Source organism: Salvia miltiorrhiza, chromosome 7 (assembly GCF_028751815.1).
Source record: "Salvia miltiorrhiza cultivar Shanhuang (shh) chromosome 7, IMPLAD_Smil_shh, whole genome shotgun sequence".
Taxonomy (NCBI): Eukaryota; Viridiplantae; Streptophyta; class Magnoliopsida; order Lamiales; family Lamiaceae; genus Salvia; species Salvia miltiorrhiza.
Genome location: NC_080393.1, coordinates 34,388,460 through 34,404,916, shown reverse-complemented (window position 1 = coordinate 34,404,916; position 16,457 = coordinate 34,388,460). Strand labels below are relative to the sequence as shown.

At 36.2% G+C, this 16,457-nt stretch overlaps 3 long non-coding RNA genes across 3 annotated transcripts; all 3 read right to left on the bottom strand.

The window, feature by feature from the left end:
* Nucleotides 1-564: 564 nt before the first annotated feature.
* Nucleotides 565-16,369, bottom strand: LOC130996140 (uncharacterized). The gene is made up of 3 exons (XR_009092412.1): nt 14,920-16,369; nt 1,371-2,028; nt 565-871 (listed from the first exon to the last, which is right to left on the bottom strand). It is a non-coding gene; the product is annotated as an uncharacterized LOC130996140 (long non-coding RNA).
* On the bottom strand, nt 2,132-4,980 carry LOC130996142 (uncharacterized). Its single transcript, XR_009092414.1, has 3 exons — nt 4,758-4,980; nt 2,985-3,063; nt 2,132-2,392 (listed from the first exon to the last, which is right to left on the bottom strand). It is a non-coding gene; the product is annotated as an uncharacterized LOC130996142 (long non-coding RNA).
* LOC130996141 (uncharacterized) lies at nt 11,680-14,527 on the bottom strand. Its single transcript, XR_009092413.1, has 3 exons — nt 14,306-14,527; nt 12,533-12,611; nt 11,680-11,940 (listed from the first exon to the last, which is right to left on the bottom strand). It is a non-coding gene; the product is annotated as an uncharacterized LOC130996141 (long non-coding RNA).
* Nucleotides 16,370-16,457: the final 88 nt, after the last annotated feature.

Sequence of the window (16,457 nt, the reverse complement as noted above, 5' to 3'; positions counted from 1 at the left end):
GTCAAGTATCTTTTTTATTTTAGTTTTCCAGTAGATCGAGCTTATTTTGACGAAGTAAATAACCAATGTATTTATATCACAGTCAATGTGACAAAATCTTAAGGAAATGGAGTATGAAAATATGAAATAATTTCCTTGAATAGTCAACTAAATTCAAATCCGAGGGAATGAAAATTTCCCCTAAAAATAAATAAAAAAATACATTTTGGAATGAAATTTAAATTTCCTCTAAAATTTAATAAATAAATGAAGTATAATTTAAATTTAAATTTGAAAAATAAACTCATTATTATCTTATTGAGATCAAAAACATAAATAATCTACTATGTTCATTTATGGGCCGACACTTCTACCTCGCAATTTAGACCCAAAAAGTTGAAGCCCGGCCCATGAAGCCATTGAGTATTAGGGTTTTACTATTGTCGCAGCCCGACGTCTAGCCAGTGATAGCGTAGACCGAGTATCAATACGACTAAATAAAATAATGAAGTAAAGAAGGAAAAACTAGATCAAACAACAAGCGGAAGCTCACAACAACACAAGCAAAAGTGAATAACAATTACATCATCTCAAAGACACAAATATTATCGGCTTCATAAGTTCAAAAGTACAAGGATTCTCGACAAAGTTTACAAAGCGGACATAGTTAAAAATTCACAAAGGTTCACAATTTACAGAGTCTCGCAGCAAAACGTGAACAGACTATATGTATGAAGACATATAGCCGAGAGTATACTTCTTGACTAAGTCCAAAATATAAACATCGACATCAAAAAGCTACCGTATGTAATATAAATACGGTAAAAGGAACAATGTCATCCAAAATAAGTCCCCGCCAGCACCAGACCGATCTTCCTCCTTCTCGCTTATCCTGCACATTTAGAAATACATGCAGGGCTGAGTACAAAGTACTCAGTGTACATATGCCGAAAAACAAAAGAAAGCTTGCTCTTAGAGCTATAAATTGAACTTGCCACAATATAGGCATCACACAGGGATTTTAGTATAAATGAACCTGTGTAAGCAATTTCGCAAATCATAACATCACAATAAAGTAACTGCGCAGTTTAAACATTCATTATGCATGTACCACATCCACTACTCATCATTAAAGGTACTGAGAAGTAGGCCTCCCTCTCAAGTACCGTGACCGGCCGACCCGATAGACGGCTCACAGTCACCTCTGTGCACAAAATCCCGCTTGTGGCAGGACCGAATTCGTCTCAACAGTAGAGGGTAACACACAAGTCATTATTAACAAAACTCGGCAAGTCAATTAGTTTCAAGCATAACATTAACTCAATTCATAATCATAAATATCATATCATTTAAGAAAGCTCGTATAATAGGTATATCAAAATAATGCCCACCTGACAAACTTAGCTTACTCTCGTAGTACTTGGACGATCTTACCTCCGTCCTCTGCTTGTATATTCAGATGTCACAACGTCGGAGTGGTTCATGAGATAAGATAAACCTCAGTTAGAAACTCATTTACTAAGATTCAATCTCATCTCAAACTTTAACTTATCACTCATCTTCTATTTACCCAACTAAATCTCAATCCCTAGGTATACTTAACTCCTAAGGATTCACAAGTCCTACTCTCGACTTAACACTCAACTCGAATTAAACCCATAGCAATCAAGCACATAAACAAGCATAATCACATAAACATATAAATTCACACATAGACATGTCACAAACAAACATCATTCTGCACTGATTCGATTTAAAGACTTCAGCAGATTCGGTACAGAGCTCCACTGGAGTCATGACCTATACCATTTAAAACCTCTTTGAGTCTAGTTTCATTCAAAAAAAAAGTAGGATGAAAAACTCCAAGTAGTTTAGGAGATATGACTGTTTTCCTACAGTCTACCATATTCGGCAGTTTTGAGCAATTGAAAACTTTGATTTTTGCAAAATAGTAAACGTTGCCGAAAAGGCTTGAAATTTGGTGGGTACTTATATAAGACACTCATGTCTTAAAAATAAAAATTTAGGCTCCAAAAAGTTAGGGAAGGACTGTCACAGCCCACTATCCCAATGACGGGTTAACAGGGGTTATGACTTGGGGTGAACAATAAGAAATGGAAATGGACAATTACTTAACATTAAAGTATATGAAAATGTCACTTATAGATAAAAAGCTAGGATCATATATGATCATTTGGATACTTATAAAACATACACATAAAAGAGAACTGATTAAGGTGGTTTACCCAATAACACGTGTTACAATTTCATAACATAAAGTTATCCTAATCAAAGTGTTTTGCAGCGGAAAACGTGTGAGATATACATATGAAGATGTATACTCAAGGTTACATTTCTTGAAATGTCAAAGGAACACCCGCTCAACATCATTCCATTCCATCAACTGCTCAACCTGCACATTTAGAAATACATGCAGGGCTGAGTATAAAAATACTCAGTGGGCATAGCCGAAAATACAACATGCATACATATATAAATTGAACTGCCATAACAGTAACACACAGGTGTTTTCTTAAATGACCTGCGCTTACTAAAATATTTCTTTCATTTTCATAAAGTCGATCGGCCGATCATTTTCCTTCATATGATCCATATCTGTTCCTTTCTGTCACGCGCCGGGAAGGAGGCCTCCTTACCACGGACGCCAAGACCGGTCGCAAGCGACTCGCGGTCTCCATAAGTGTACACGTTAACCCTAGCTAGCGACCTTTGTCTAGCATAGGATCCCAATTGGATTTCCTTTAAAGTTGGCGAACCAACACAGATAGGATACATATAAAAACATAAACATTTTTGGCAGTCAATCATTTCATAAACTTTTCATTTCATAAACATTTTCATTTTCATTTCATAAGAGTCATTTATCATTTGGGCATAATAATAAACTGAAATTAACAGTTAAAATCATCTCATGCATATAATCGTATAAGAGGCCTACGACACGCAGGGGATCTCTATATACGTATAGTAAAAGTAATGCCCACCTGGATAGGCAAAGCCTGAAGATCATAATCACATAACCTGTCTTGGGAAAGCAGTGCTAATCCCCTTGGTCCACAAAGCCTACAAGAAATTCTATTCTTAATAGGTCTCCTTGAATCTAATCTTAAGTCATGGTGTAGTGCTTAACATTCTATGATTCACTTAGCCGGGTTTTCAAAATTTAATGAATAAATAATTGAAAACTAAATTCTTGAGTTAAGGACACCAACAATATCCTTACTCGCTTTTCTTAAAAATTGGAATTATAATTAAAACCAATTAAATACTTTTATTGCAAGTAAAAATGCAATTTCATGTCATGCTTAGCATATAATAAGTAATTTACTTAAAATATGCACATAATAATAATATGATATTATTATGAAAATTATCCTTTAAATAAATTAATCAAACTAGTAATAGTTCAATTAATTAAAAATAAGAAAGCCCAATTTAATTAATTGAAGGCAATCCAAAGTCTTTAAAAATAATTAATCAAACTAATTAATAGTCTAATTAAATAAAATAGGGAAGCCATTTATATAGATGAAATAGAGCCCATGCTTAAATAAATAATAGTCCATATAAATTTAAAAGATGAGGCCCAACTCAATAAAATAGGAATGGCCCAAACTGAATAAAATGAATCGGGCCCAGCTAAATAAAATTAAAAAAATCGGCCCAAGCTTTTAAAAAAAATCGCAGCCCAAAACTATTTAAAAATAGGCCCAATACTCGGCCCAAGTCCCTCAAGCCCAAACCTCTAAGCCCAACCCAAGCCCAACAACCCCAAACTAAGCCCTAAGTCTTCCTCCCCCCTTCTTCTCCCCCATCTGTCGCACAACACTCACACACACATACAATTTGCAGATCTCACTCTCTCTCTCTCTCTCGGACTTCACGGCCGCGTGCCACCATCCCGGCGACGAGCGCCGCTCTGTCATCCTCACCATCACCCTCGACCCCTCTATTCTCCTCCCTCAAATCTCTCTCGACTGTCTCCCTCAAACGTCCGTGGCCGAGCAGCAGCGACGCTACTGCTGTGCCCTGCCTCTCTCCGCTGCACTTTGGCCGACGGCAGCAGCTTCATGCCGCCACCATCGCCGCCCTCTCTACCCTGCTCTCCTTCCGTCCGTGGCCGGACGACAGCAACCATGGCCGCCGAGCTCTGGCCTCCCTCTGTTAAACCCAGCTCCGACAGTCACCGCTCCATTCCCCGTCACTCCCCCTGTTCTCTCTCCTCCTGGGCGACGACGACAACGCCGCCGCCTTCCTCAACTGCTCTCTCTCTCGGCCTGTTACAGTGGCGAACCACCACCACTCTCTCTCGCTCAACTCTTCACCGACAAGCAGCTGCAAGAGCCGCCCGCCGGAGTCCTAGACTCAGCCTTCGACTATCTATCTCAAAACTTCGCCGGAGCAACGGCGATGAGCCGCTCACAGCCCCCGACCTTCTCTCTTCTCCGGTCAGACCGACAGTGGCGCCGAGCCACCGCCGTCGACTTTCTGCCCAGACTCGACAGACAACTCAAGTTCAAGATTCCATTTTTATCATTTCTTCTTTTAAAAACAAACTCATGCTTGTATGTAAACACACATATATAAACAGAGTGTATGTAGATGCATTTGAATTGCCATTTTGTTTAATTACTGAGAATGCTATATGTGGTGCTGTGCATATGTGTTGCTGGGTATATTGGTTTACTGGAATGGCACAAACGAAGTGCTTGATTAAAGCTGTAAAAGCTAATGAGACGAAGAGTTCAAGAGGGAACCTTTAGGAACTTGGTTTGGTTGCTGGAATCGAGCTATGGCCGCTCTGCACTTGAATTCTTGCTGTGAAAAGAAAATCTGAAAATTTTGGGTATTGAGAATGCCAACTGAAATTGGCTTGAACGTGCTTAAGCAATGAAATTTGACAGCCTGCCCTTAGGCATGGCTGGAAAGTGAAATTTGGGACTGGTAGGGAGGCTGGAAAGAGTGTAAGTACAGGGTGGGAGTAGGTGGTGGATGAGAATTTAGCTAATTTTTAGTGTTGTAAAGTGGAAATAGGTGGTGGATGGGTGGAAGACAAAAGTAACGTGTGAGTGGAAATAGGTGGGAGTAGTGGGAGGAATAAAATAATAAAATAAAAAGTCTTCCCGGTTGTACTATGAAAACTGTAATAATTCTTCAGTGTTTGCTTAAATAAAAGCTCGTGAAAATGCTTTGAATGCTAAATTAAATAAATATGCAATGCATATAAATTTAATAACTAAATTTACAAATGTTTTTGTAAATCATTTTTGTTGGAATTAAAATAAATTCTTTTTCTCAATCCGGCGTGAATCATCTTAAATCTTAAGTTCAAAATAAATTCTAAACTTAACTCAGGGAAACAGGGTATTACATTCCTCCCTCCTTATAAAAATTCCGTCCTCGGAATTGCATATCTGGTATTATATCTTGTGATACTAGTCATTCGTTTCATTCATCTCTTTTGTGGCCTTTTCCATACTGTGATGGTTCCACTACATGACGAGAACAATATTATTATCTCATAAAACTTGAACCTTACGATCAAGTATCTGGACTGGTTTTTCTTCATAACTTAAGTCCTGACTAGGACTACTTTATCTGGCTTAATCAAATGCTTTGGATTAAACACATACTTTCTTAACTGAGAGACATGAAACACATTGTGCACGTCTCCAATACTGGGTGGCAATGCCAACCTATAGGCTACAGGGCTTATCTTATCTAGGATCTTAAAAGGTCCTATATAACGGGGTCGTAACTTGCTCCTCTTTCCAAAACGTATAACTCCCTTTGAGGGAGAGACTTTGAGGAAAACTCGATCCCCAACATTAAATTCTAATTCCGATCGGCGTTTATCGGCGCAAGACTTTTGTCTATCTTGAGTTTCTTTGATTCTTTGTTTGATGTGGTCGACTTTCTCAATCATCTGTTGGACCAGTTCAGGACCTAACAACATTCTTTCACCCACTTCATCTTAGTAAAGTGGTGAACTACCTTAATTGTTTCGTTTGTCCTAAGTCACCTTCTCAGATTTGACTAGGAAATTCTAACATCAAACTTTTCTCATCATCTTGGTAACTTTCACTTAAAGATTAATGGCACTCCTTCTGCCATGTAAACTCATTTTCTCATTTCCAAATGATTATTTAATGGGTTTCTAAGTTTCGATTGTGGTGGTGTTCCAACTTTATTCTTGCTGTAGCTTCTGGCACTTTAGCCAAAGCATTCACTCTCTTAACTTGAGCCTACTAGTCTTGGGGTTGGGTTATACCTTAAGTTTAGTTCTAGTGCTTTCCTTCCATTTCCTTTTTCTTTACCTCCATCTTGAGGTGATGTACATATCTTGTTTGTGCGTGAACTTTTTCCTTTTCCAATTGTTGTAGTGACTCGGTGGTGAGAGTCTCGTTCATTGCTTGTTCCTTCATAATATCTCCCTAGTTTACTAGGGGAATTGAAAATCTCATGCCGCGATTTATTTACGAACTCCTTTACTCATTTCTCATTATTCATTTATAAATGACTTAAATAAGCATTTTAAACTCCATTAAAATGGAATTGATTTAAAACATTTTAATCCTTTTAAAATCCATACTCATAAAGCCTTAACTCATGCTCTATCTCATATTCTATCTCTTTACTCAACTTTATATAAACTCTCCACTCATCTCAAATCCTTAAGTTCAAGGATAGGTTTCAAGAAAATCATGGTACTAAGTCTCGATTTATCTCTCATATAAGGCTCGTCTAATCTCATTCAACACATAGACAACACAATCACATAAGGCACATAAGAAAACATAATCAAACATTATCAAAACATGCTCTGTTTTTACACTGACTCAACTTCAAAATCTAATCTGTTCTTACTCCGACACCTCCTGGACTCGAGACTCATACCAAAAGAAAGGTCATCGAGTCTATTTTCATATAAAAAAAAGTAGAGTAAAAAACTCGAAGTATTGTAGGAGATATGACTGTTTTACTACAGTCTACCATATTCGGCAGTTTTGAGCAATCGAAAACTTGGATTTTTTTGAAAAATAGTAAATGTTGTCAAACTGGGCTCACATTTTGTGGATATCTAGCTAACACAATAAGGTTAATACCTTAAAATTTTGGAAAGCTAGATCACACAGGAAACTACTGAAATGAATGACTCTTTCCCCTGCTCTCTGAAACTCTCGGTAGTAATATGCAGTTTCGGTTTTGTATTTTATAAAAATAGTAAATGAAGTCCAAATGACTTGAACTTTTACCGATGTTCTCAAGACTCATGTAGAGACTTGGTATAAAATTTTCAAAGCTTTTTGACATTTAAAAACTGTCGATCACAGTAGGTCAGTAGGCCTACGAAATTCACCAAAATCTCATCTCAAACTCTTAAAATACTCAACTCAACATTCCTTCAAGGAAACTCATCAAAGCTCATTTTAAACACATATAACACTCACAAACATTCAGGCACATTATAATGCTCATCATACTCAAATCTTGACTCTCTTCTTACATCATAACCTCAAATCTCTAGTAAAACGTTTCAATGAACGCATCATTAAAATTCTCTTTTCATTTTCATGCACAAAATTACTCAATTATTCAAACATGATCTCATTCATCATATAACTCATTATACACATATAGATTCCCTTTTATCATGTACTAAACTCTAATGAAACTTCATGTATCATCATAAAACTCTTAATAAAACATGACAAACTTTCACATAATGGTCATAAAGCAATTAGACCTCATTTTATCAATCATCGACTTCTCAAAATATGAAAACTCAAAAACTCATACAAACTAAACTAAGTCAAAAAAAATTTCTTAGCCAACAAAAGACTTACTCAAATATAATTATACACTAATATCATGCTCAAATACATATATCTTAAGCCAAAATTACTTTAATAACACATAGGCAAAAAGTCCTAATTTTTATTAAACTAAACTCTTTTGAAAATATCACTAATCATGTATAACCTATTGATCAAATCATAGATCTAACATCCTAGGTTACCAATTAGCACAAATCAACATCATAAAACAAGATCACATATAGATACATATGTATGTCATCTTCTTCCTCAAACTAACACTTTTCATTTTTCATTTCTCAACCTCAAGCTTCAATCTCATCCATCATTAATCATCTAGATCATCTCATAAACTCAAATCCATCATCAATACATCAATTGATTCATAGGATCTCAACATCCCAATTTTAGGTAAACTAACCTAATAGAAAAATCTATATCTCATGGCTAATCATCAAGATATTCATATATATTAACTCAATAATCATCAATCATCATATAAATCATCGACTCACAATTTCCCAATTTTTTTTTTGTAAACTAAACTCAATCGACTTTCACATCTCAAAGCATATACTTTCACAACACACATCAATCATCAACAAACACCACATAGATCTCATTTTTTTTTTTTCCCAAATCAAGGAAAGAAAAAGAAAATTTTTGAAGGGTAAAGACCCATTTTTTTGAAAATTTTAAGAACAAGGGAGAGGTGATTTTCTTTCTTCATACAACATCATTCAAGCAAGATTTATGGAATACATGACCACTTACCCAAATTTCTCACCAAAACTCACATTTTCTCACTCTAGCTTGGAAGTCTTTCTTCAATGATTCTCTTGAATATAAGTAGCTAGGATGTGTTTATGGAAGATTTTAGAGTGGATTGAGGTGTTTTGTAAAATTTTTGGAAGCTTCGAAGGTCTCTTCAATGGAGGAAAATGGAGGAAAGTGAGAGAAAGAGGGAGAGAGGTGTTGGTCGAAAATGATGAGTGAGTAGTGAGAGAGGATTTTGCAAGATTGTAAATGATCTTGTGATCTTTAAAGAGGATTTTGTAATCTTAAGGAAATATTGACAATTAATGCCTTGATCTCTCTCTCTCTAATCTCTACACTATCTCTCTAATCTCTACACTCTCTTCAATAATCTCTACACTTGGCAAATTGTGGTATTTAGTCACATGGTAGGAAAATTAAAGTAATAGTGTGAGAAGGGTGATCAAAAATAAATCACAAAAACTATGGAAATGTACTAATTAATAAAATACCAATACATAATTATTCATGTGACCACATAAAATAATTATAGCACTAATATTAGTGCACTCACTCAATTATAATATTCCTCTCATAGGAAAAATAATTTTAAAACAAAATATATGCTTGGAAATATTTTTATTAACCGGCATTCTTTGATTTCTCGGTAAAAATAAACTGCACTTGCTTTAGAAACTTAATTAAAATTCCAAGTGCTAATATCCTCAAATAAAAATCATAATAACTTGCTCACAATGACATACGTAACAAAACTCACATAATCAATCAGTCACGTAATTTCACATAATATCACGTCAGAGCAGTCGGCAAACACAGACAAACTAGACGTCTCTCCGACCGATTTTTTTTTTTTTTTTTTTTTTTTATCAATGTTTTTCACTCTTTCTTTCTCGACTCTACTTCCAACTCATTATTCCTATTTTCTTAATAGGACAGTCAATCTCTCTGACATCTCAGTACTCTCAATAGTGTTAAGACACTATCTCACAACATAGGGAAAAGTACGGGGTGTTACATGTACTTTATCAAATTTAGATAAAATTCATGACTTCATGCATAATTTAAAATTCATGTGGCTCATATAAATACATTTAACTCACCAATTAAAACTTATGCACCACATTTATAAAAATTTTCCTTTAACTAAGCACATTAAAACACATATATAATGATTAAATCACATCAGATAAATCAAACCAGTTTTTTTATTATAAATGGATGCCGAATCCTAATTATTAATAATTAAGCCCTTAATCAGGAATTAAAAGTCGGGGTATGACATACTATCCACTTTAAAAGAAATTTCGTCACGAAATTTGTACCACAGAAAATAATTCTGGGTACTTCTCATTCATGCTAAACTCGAGTTCTCACGTCGCCTCTTCTTGGTCATGGTGCTTTCAAAGAACTATTACTAAAGGTATCGACTTATTCCTTAGTACTTTAACTTTCCGATCTAGAATAGATTCGGGTCTCTCCTCATATCAATTGGATTCCTAATTCCAATTTATATACATGAGATTTACTTGAGAATAAGTTCCCTCGTCCTTTTGCGGCGGTTCATTACTCCTACCTCATTCCTAGGGCTCATCTACGGAGTATCCTATTTTCCAAAGACCAAAATGGTCATCAACTCATTTCTTGTTACCTATCACATGCATAATACTTTCTTATGAATCTATCTTAAAACTATCATAGACCAATTAACTTAAGTCCTCGTACTCGAACACTATATTACGGTCTTAGCTTGGACTCTGAATTTCTATCATAATGAGTGGTCGATATCATTTATAGGACAAAAACTAATCTCAACCAATCACAATGAGACACAATTATATGAAGTCATAGTTTGGGTAGTATACTACATCGATAGACTAACATTTCTTGGTCTTATCAAACAAGGGGATCTATTATGACAACTCACGAGTTGCAAGGCTCAAACTCAACACAACATCAAAGCAAGGTGTTGTAGAAATTGTTCAAGAGAATCAAAAGAATGACCAGAGGGTATGAAATGATTAACTACTAGATCGAACAAAATGACCTCGAGTAAGAAACCATCTGGCTTTTCAACCGAAAGTTGAAACACATGGGTTTTCAACCCAAAAGACGTCTACTGAGATTTGGATCATGTGGACTGGCCAGGTCCAACATCATCACCTCCCAGTCACACGGGAAACATCGTCCCGAACTTGGAGAGCCATGAACATACTATACATAACAAAGCATAAGTTCATCATGACAACTAAACTTATCTTAAGGTTCCTTATCCTATTGATCTCAAACCCCAAACCTCTCTTAAGACATATACACACAGACATACGTACACAGGCAAAACACACTATTCTTAAAATCTATCGTGTAGCAAAAGTCGATTCGATGTTCCGTCGCACTTGAACATTTGAACGTAGAGATGCAACGTTTACCTTGAATTCGTCTCGTATTTTCATTCTGTGCTTTTCCTTTACCTCGTACATATCTTTTCATTCCTCTTTGTAGTTCAAAAGAACCATCATTTTCTTAAGGGAGCTGAGACGTTCTAAGTTCTCTTTCATTCTTCTAAATCATTACCTTAAGAATCTAGATTGTAGAGATATCCTACTAATCTAGTAGTCTATGTTCTTTTGAAATTGTGATCATGCATCTTATAGCAATCTATGTTCTCTGGGAAAACATATGTCACTTTTCTATCATTCATCTGATCATAACATCATAGACTGCGAAAATATGCCATGAAAGGCAAAACATTCAACATTTCATCATAACCTGCTCTTCACATAAACATATTCATGAAGCATTTTAGAACATTAACATCTTTAAAACGTTGAAACTGCAGTTACCTTCTTTCCTTGATTGAGCACGATGCAATGGAGTGTTGAGCGGTGCCATATGAACCCGTGTAAGTCTAAAGAATCAAACTAGACTCGACTCTTTAGAATAAGGTTTCTAGGGCCAGAGCGAACGAACCGCTCTGATACCACTCTGTCACAGCCCACTATCCCAATGACGGGTTAACAGGGGTTATGACTTGGGGTGAACAATAAGAAATGGAAATGGACAATTACTTAACATTAAAGTATATGAAAATGTCACTTATAGATAAAAAGCTAGGATCATATATGATCATTTGGATACTTATAAAACATACACATAAAAGAGAACTGATTAAGGTGGTTTACCCAATAACACGTGTTACAATTTCATAACATAAAGTTATCCTAATCAAAGTGTTTTGCAGCGGAAAACGTGTGAGATATACATATGAAGATGTATACTCAAGGTTACATTTCTTGAAATGTCAAAGGAACACCCGCTCAACATCATTCCATTCCATCAACTGCTCAACCTGCACATTTAGAAATACATGCAGGGCTGAGTATAAAAATACTCAGTGGGCATAGCCGAAAATACAACATGCATACATATATAAATTGAACTGCCATAACAGTAACACACAGGTGTTTTCTTAAATGACCTGCGCTTACTAAAATATTTCTTTCATTTTCATAAAGTCGATCGGCCGATCATTTTCCTTCATATGATCCATATCTGTTCCTTTCTGTCACGCGCCGGGAAGGAGGCCTCCTTACCACGGACGCCAAGACCGGTCGCAAGCGACTCGCGGTCTCCATAAGTGTACACGTTAACCCTAGCTAGCGACCTTTGTCTAGCATAGGATCCCAATTGGATTTCCTTTAAAGTTGGCGAACCAACACAGATAGGATACATATAAAAACATAAACATTTTTGGCAGTCAATCATTTCATAAACTTTTCATTTCATAAACATTTTCATTTTCATTTCATAAGAGTCATTTATCATTTGGGCATAATAATAAACTGAAATTAACAGTTAAAATCATCTCATGCATATAATCGTATAAGAGGCCTACGACACGCAGGGGATCTCTATATACGTATAGTAAAAGTAATGCCCACCTGGATAGGCAAAGCCTGAAGATCATAATCACATAACCTGTCTTGGGAAAGCAGTGCTAATCCCCTTGGTCCACAAAGCCTACAAGAAATTCTATTCTTAATAGGTCTCCTTGAATCTAATCTTAAGTCATGGTGTAGTGCTTAACATTCTATGATTCACTTAGCCGGGTTTTCAAAATTTAATGAATAAATAATTGAAAACTAAATTCTTGAGTTAAGGACACCAACAATATCCTTACTCGCTTTTCTTAAAAATTGGAATTATAATTAAAACCAATTAAATACTTTTATTGCAAGTAAAAATGCAATTTCATGTCATGCTTAGCATATAATAAGTAATTTACTTAAAATATGCACATAATAATAATATGATATTATTATGAAAATTATCCTTTAAATAAATTAATCAAACTAGTAATAGTTCAATTAATTAAAAATAAGAAAGCCCAATTTAATTAATTGAAGGCAATCCAAAGTCTTTAAAAATAATTAATCAAACTAATTAATAGTCTAATTAAATAAAATAGGGAAGCCATTTATATAGATGAAATAGAGCCCATGCTTAAATAAATAATAGTCCATATAAATTTAAAAGATGAGGCCCAACTCAATAAAATAGGAATGGCCCAAACTGAATAAAATGAATCGGGCCCAGCTAAATAAAATTAAAAAAATCGGCCCAAGCTTTTAAAAAAAATCGCAGCCCAAAACTATTTAAAAATAGGCCCAATACTCGGCCCAAGTCCCTCAAGCCCAAACCTCTAAGCCCAACCCAAGCCCAACAACCCCAAACTAAGCCCTAAGTCTTCCTCCCCCCTTCTTCTCCCCCATCTGTCGCACAACACTCACACACACATACAATTTGCAGATCTCACTCTCTCTCTCTCTCTCGGACTTCACGGCCGCGTGCCACCATCCCGGCGACGAGCGCCGCTCTGTCATCCTCACCATCACCCTCGACCCCTCTATTCTCCTCCCTCAAATCTCTCTCGACTGTCTCCCTCAAACGTCCGTGGCCGAGCAGCAGCGACGCTACTGCTGTGCCCTGCCTCTCTCCGCTGCACTTTGGCCGACGGCAGCAGCTTCATGCCGCCACCATCGCCGCCCTCTCTACCCTGCTCTCCTTCCGTCCGTGGCCGGACGACAGCAACCATGGCCGCCGAGCTCTGGCCTCCCTCTGTTAAACCCAGCTCCGACAGTCACCGCTCCATTCCCCGTCACTCCCCCTGTTCTCTCTCCTCCTGGGCGACGACGACAACGCCGCCGCCTTCCTCAACTGCTCTCTCTCTCGGCCTGTTACAGTGGCGAACCACCACCACTCTCTCTCGCTCAACTCTTCACCGACAAGCAGCTGCAAGAGCCGCCCGCCGGAGTCCTAGACTCAGCCTTCGACTATCTATCTCAAAACTTCGCCGGAGCAACGGCGATGAGCCGCTCACAGCCCCCGACCTTCTCTCTTCTCCGGTCAGACCGACAGTGGCGCCGAGCCACCGCCGTCGACTTTCTGCCCAGACTCGACAGACAACTCAAGTTCAAGATTCCATTTTTATCATTTCTTCTTTTAAAAACAAACTCATGCTTGTATGTAAACACACATATATAAACAGAGTGTATGTAGATGCATTTGAATTGCCATTTTGTTTAATTACTGAGAATGCTATATGTGGTGCTGTGCATATGTGTTGCTGGGTATATTGGTTTACTGGAATGGCACAAACGAAGTGCTTGATTAAAGCTGTAAAAGCTAATGAGACGAAGAGTTCAAGAGGGAACCTTTAGGAACTTGGTTTGGTTGCTGGAATCGAGCTATGGCCGCTCTGCACTTGAATTCTTGCTGTGAAAAGAAAATCTGAAAATTTTGGGTATTGAGAATGCCAACTGAAATTGGCTTGAACGTGCTTAAGCAATGAAATTTGACAGCCTGCCCTTAGGCATGGCTGGAAAGTGAAATTTGGGACTGGTAGGGAGGCTGGAAAGAGTGTAAGTACAGGGTGGGAGTAGGTGGTGGATGAGAATTTAGCTAATTTTTAGTGTTGTAAAGTGGAAATAGGTGGTGGATGGGTGGAAGACAAAAGTAACGTGTGAGTGGAAATAGGTGGGAGTAGTGGGAGGAATAAAATAATAAAATAAAAAGTCTTCCCGGTTGTACTATGAAAACTGTAATAATTCTTCAGTGTTTGCTTAAATAAAAGCTCGTGAAAATGCTTTGAATGCTAAATTAAATAAATATGCAATGCATATAAATTTAATAACTAAATTTACAAATGTTTTTGTAAATCATTTTTGTTGGAATTAAAATAAATTCTTTTTCTCAATCCGGCGTGAATCATCTTAAATCTTAAGTTCAAAATAAATTCTAAACTTAACTCAGGGAAACAGGGTATTACAAGGACACTGGAAGAGGTGACTCTATTGGATACTCACCGAACATTTCGGCAGCAGGTAGCAGTTTTAGTTTTCTATTTTATAAAAATAATAAACAAAGTCCAATTGACGTGAAATTTTACCGCTATGCTCCTGACTCTTATTTAATCTTACCATAAAATTTTCAAGGTCTTTGGGTAACAAGAACCCAACGAAACAGTAGGTATAAAAGGTCATAAAATGACTCCAAACTTGAACATACAAGCAATTATACCTAGACTTTGGATTTCTTCGATGCAAAATTCTCAAAAATTCAAATTAAGCTCACATAATACACAATAACATAAATACATAATCATATAACTCAAGAAAATTCAAACATCGACTTCCCCTTTTTCTCCCTACATTCGGCCAACACATAGGTCATTAGGGGTTGGTCCGTTTCATCTCATATTGCATATATAAGCTCAAATAATCATCAAAAAGCCACATATAGACATGCTTGGCTCATAACTCATCTTATATACAGGATCTCATGTATGCACGCAAACTAAACTCGGAAAATTTTCACAAATCAACATCATTAACCAATTTAATCATGCTTTCTCCTTGCTAGTAGTCTAACTATCATATAAACATCATCAATTCAAGTATTTATTTCATTACTCAAAAGTTCCCAATTACTAGCAAACTAAACTTAACCAATTTTAGGCATTCTTGACAATTAACCAAATTGATCCCTAATTATCATTTCTATCATGCTTAATAACAATTAAACTTAGCCAATTTAATCAATTAACACATAGATCACAAAGTCCCAATTTTTAACAAACTAAACTTTTTGAAAATTTGTAAACATGCATAAATCATTAATCCAACCTTAGATCTATCAAATTGACACACTTAATAGCATAAATAAACAACCAATTAGTAAATTAAACCATAGAATCAATTTTACCCAAATTACATCAAACTAACTCATATCAAAAATTACTAATCAATTTCAACCATCAATCCAATCCATCAAATCTCATATAAACACTCTCAATAGCATATATCATCCATCAATTCATCAATCAAGCCTCAAATACAAAACTTCCCAAATTTACACAAACTAAACTATTTCAAATCTCATATCTCTTTTTAATTCAATTATCTACACATGGAAATAGACTAATTAGGCACCCAATAGTATTTAAATAACATCAATTTAAGAAAAGGAAAAGAAAAAATTTTTTGAAGGGTAAAAGACCCAAATTTTCGAAAATCACAAAGAAGGGATAGGGGTGTTTTCTTGCTTGATCTATCCATATATACACATATACAACACATTTAAGTCTAGATCTAAAAGGATTCATCACTTACTCAAGGATTTGAACAAAAATAAAAATCTCCTCTTTTGCTTCAAATCTTGAAAACTCCTCCAAAATTTGCTCTTGATTCAAGGCTATAGATGTTTAAAGCTTAAACTTGCTCACTAAGTCATCCAATTAATTAATGCAAAATTAAACTCTCACATGTGGCTTGCTAAATACTACACTAATTAATGAGATCAAGCTTG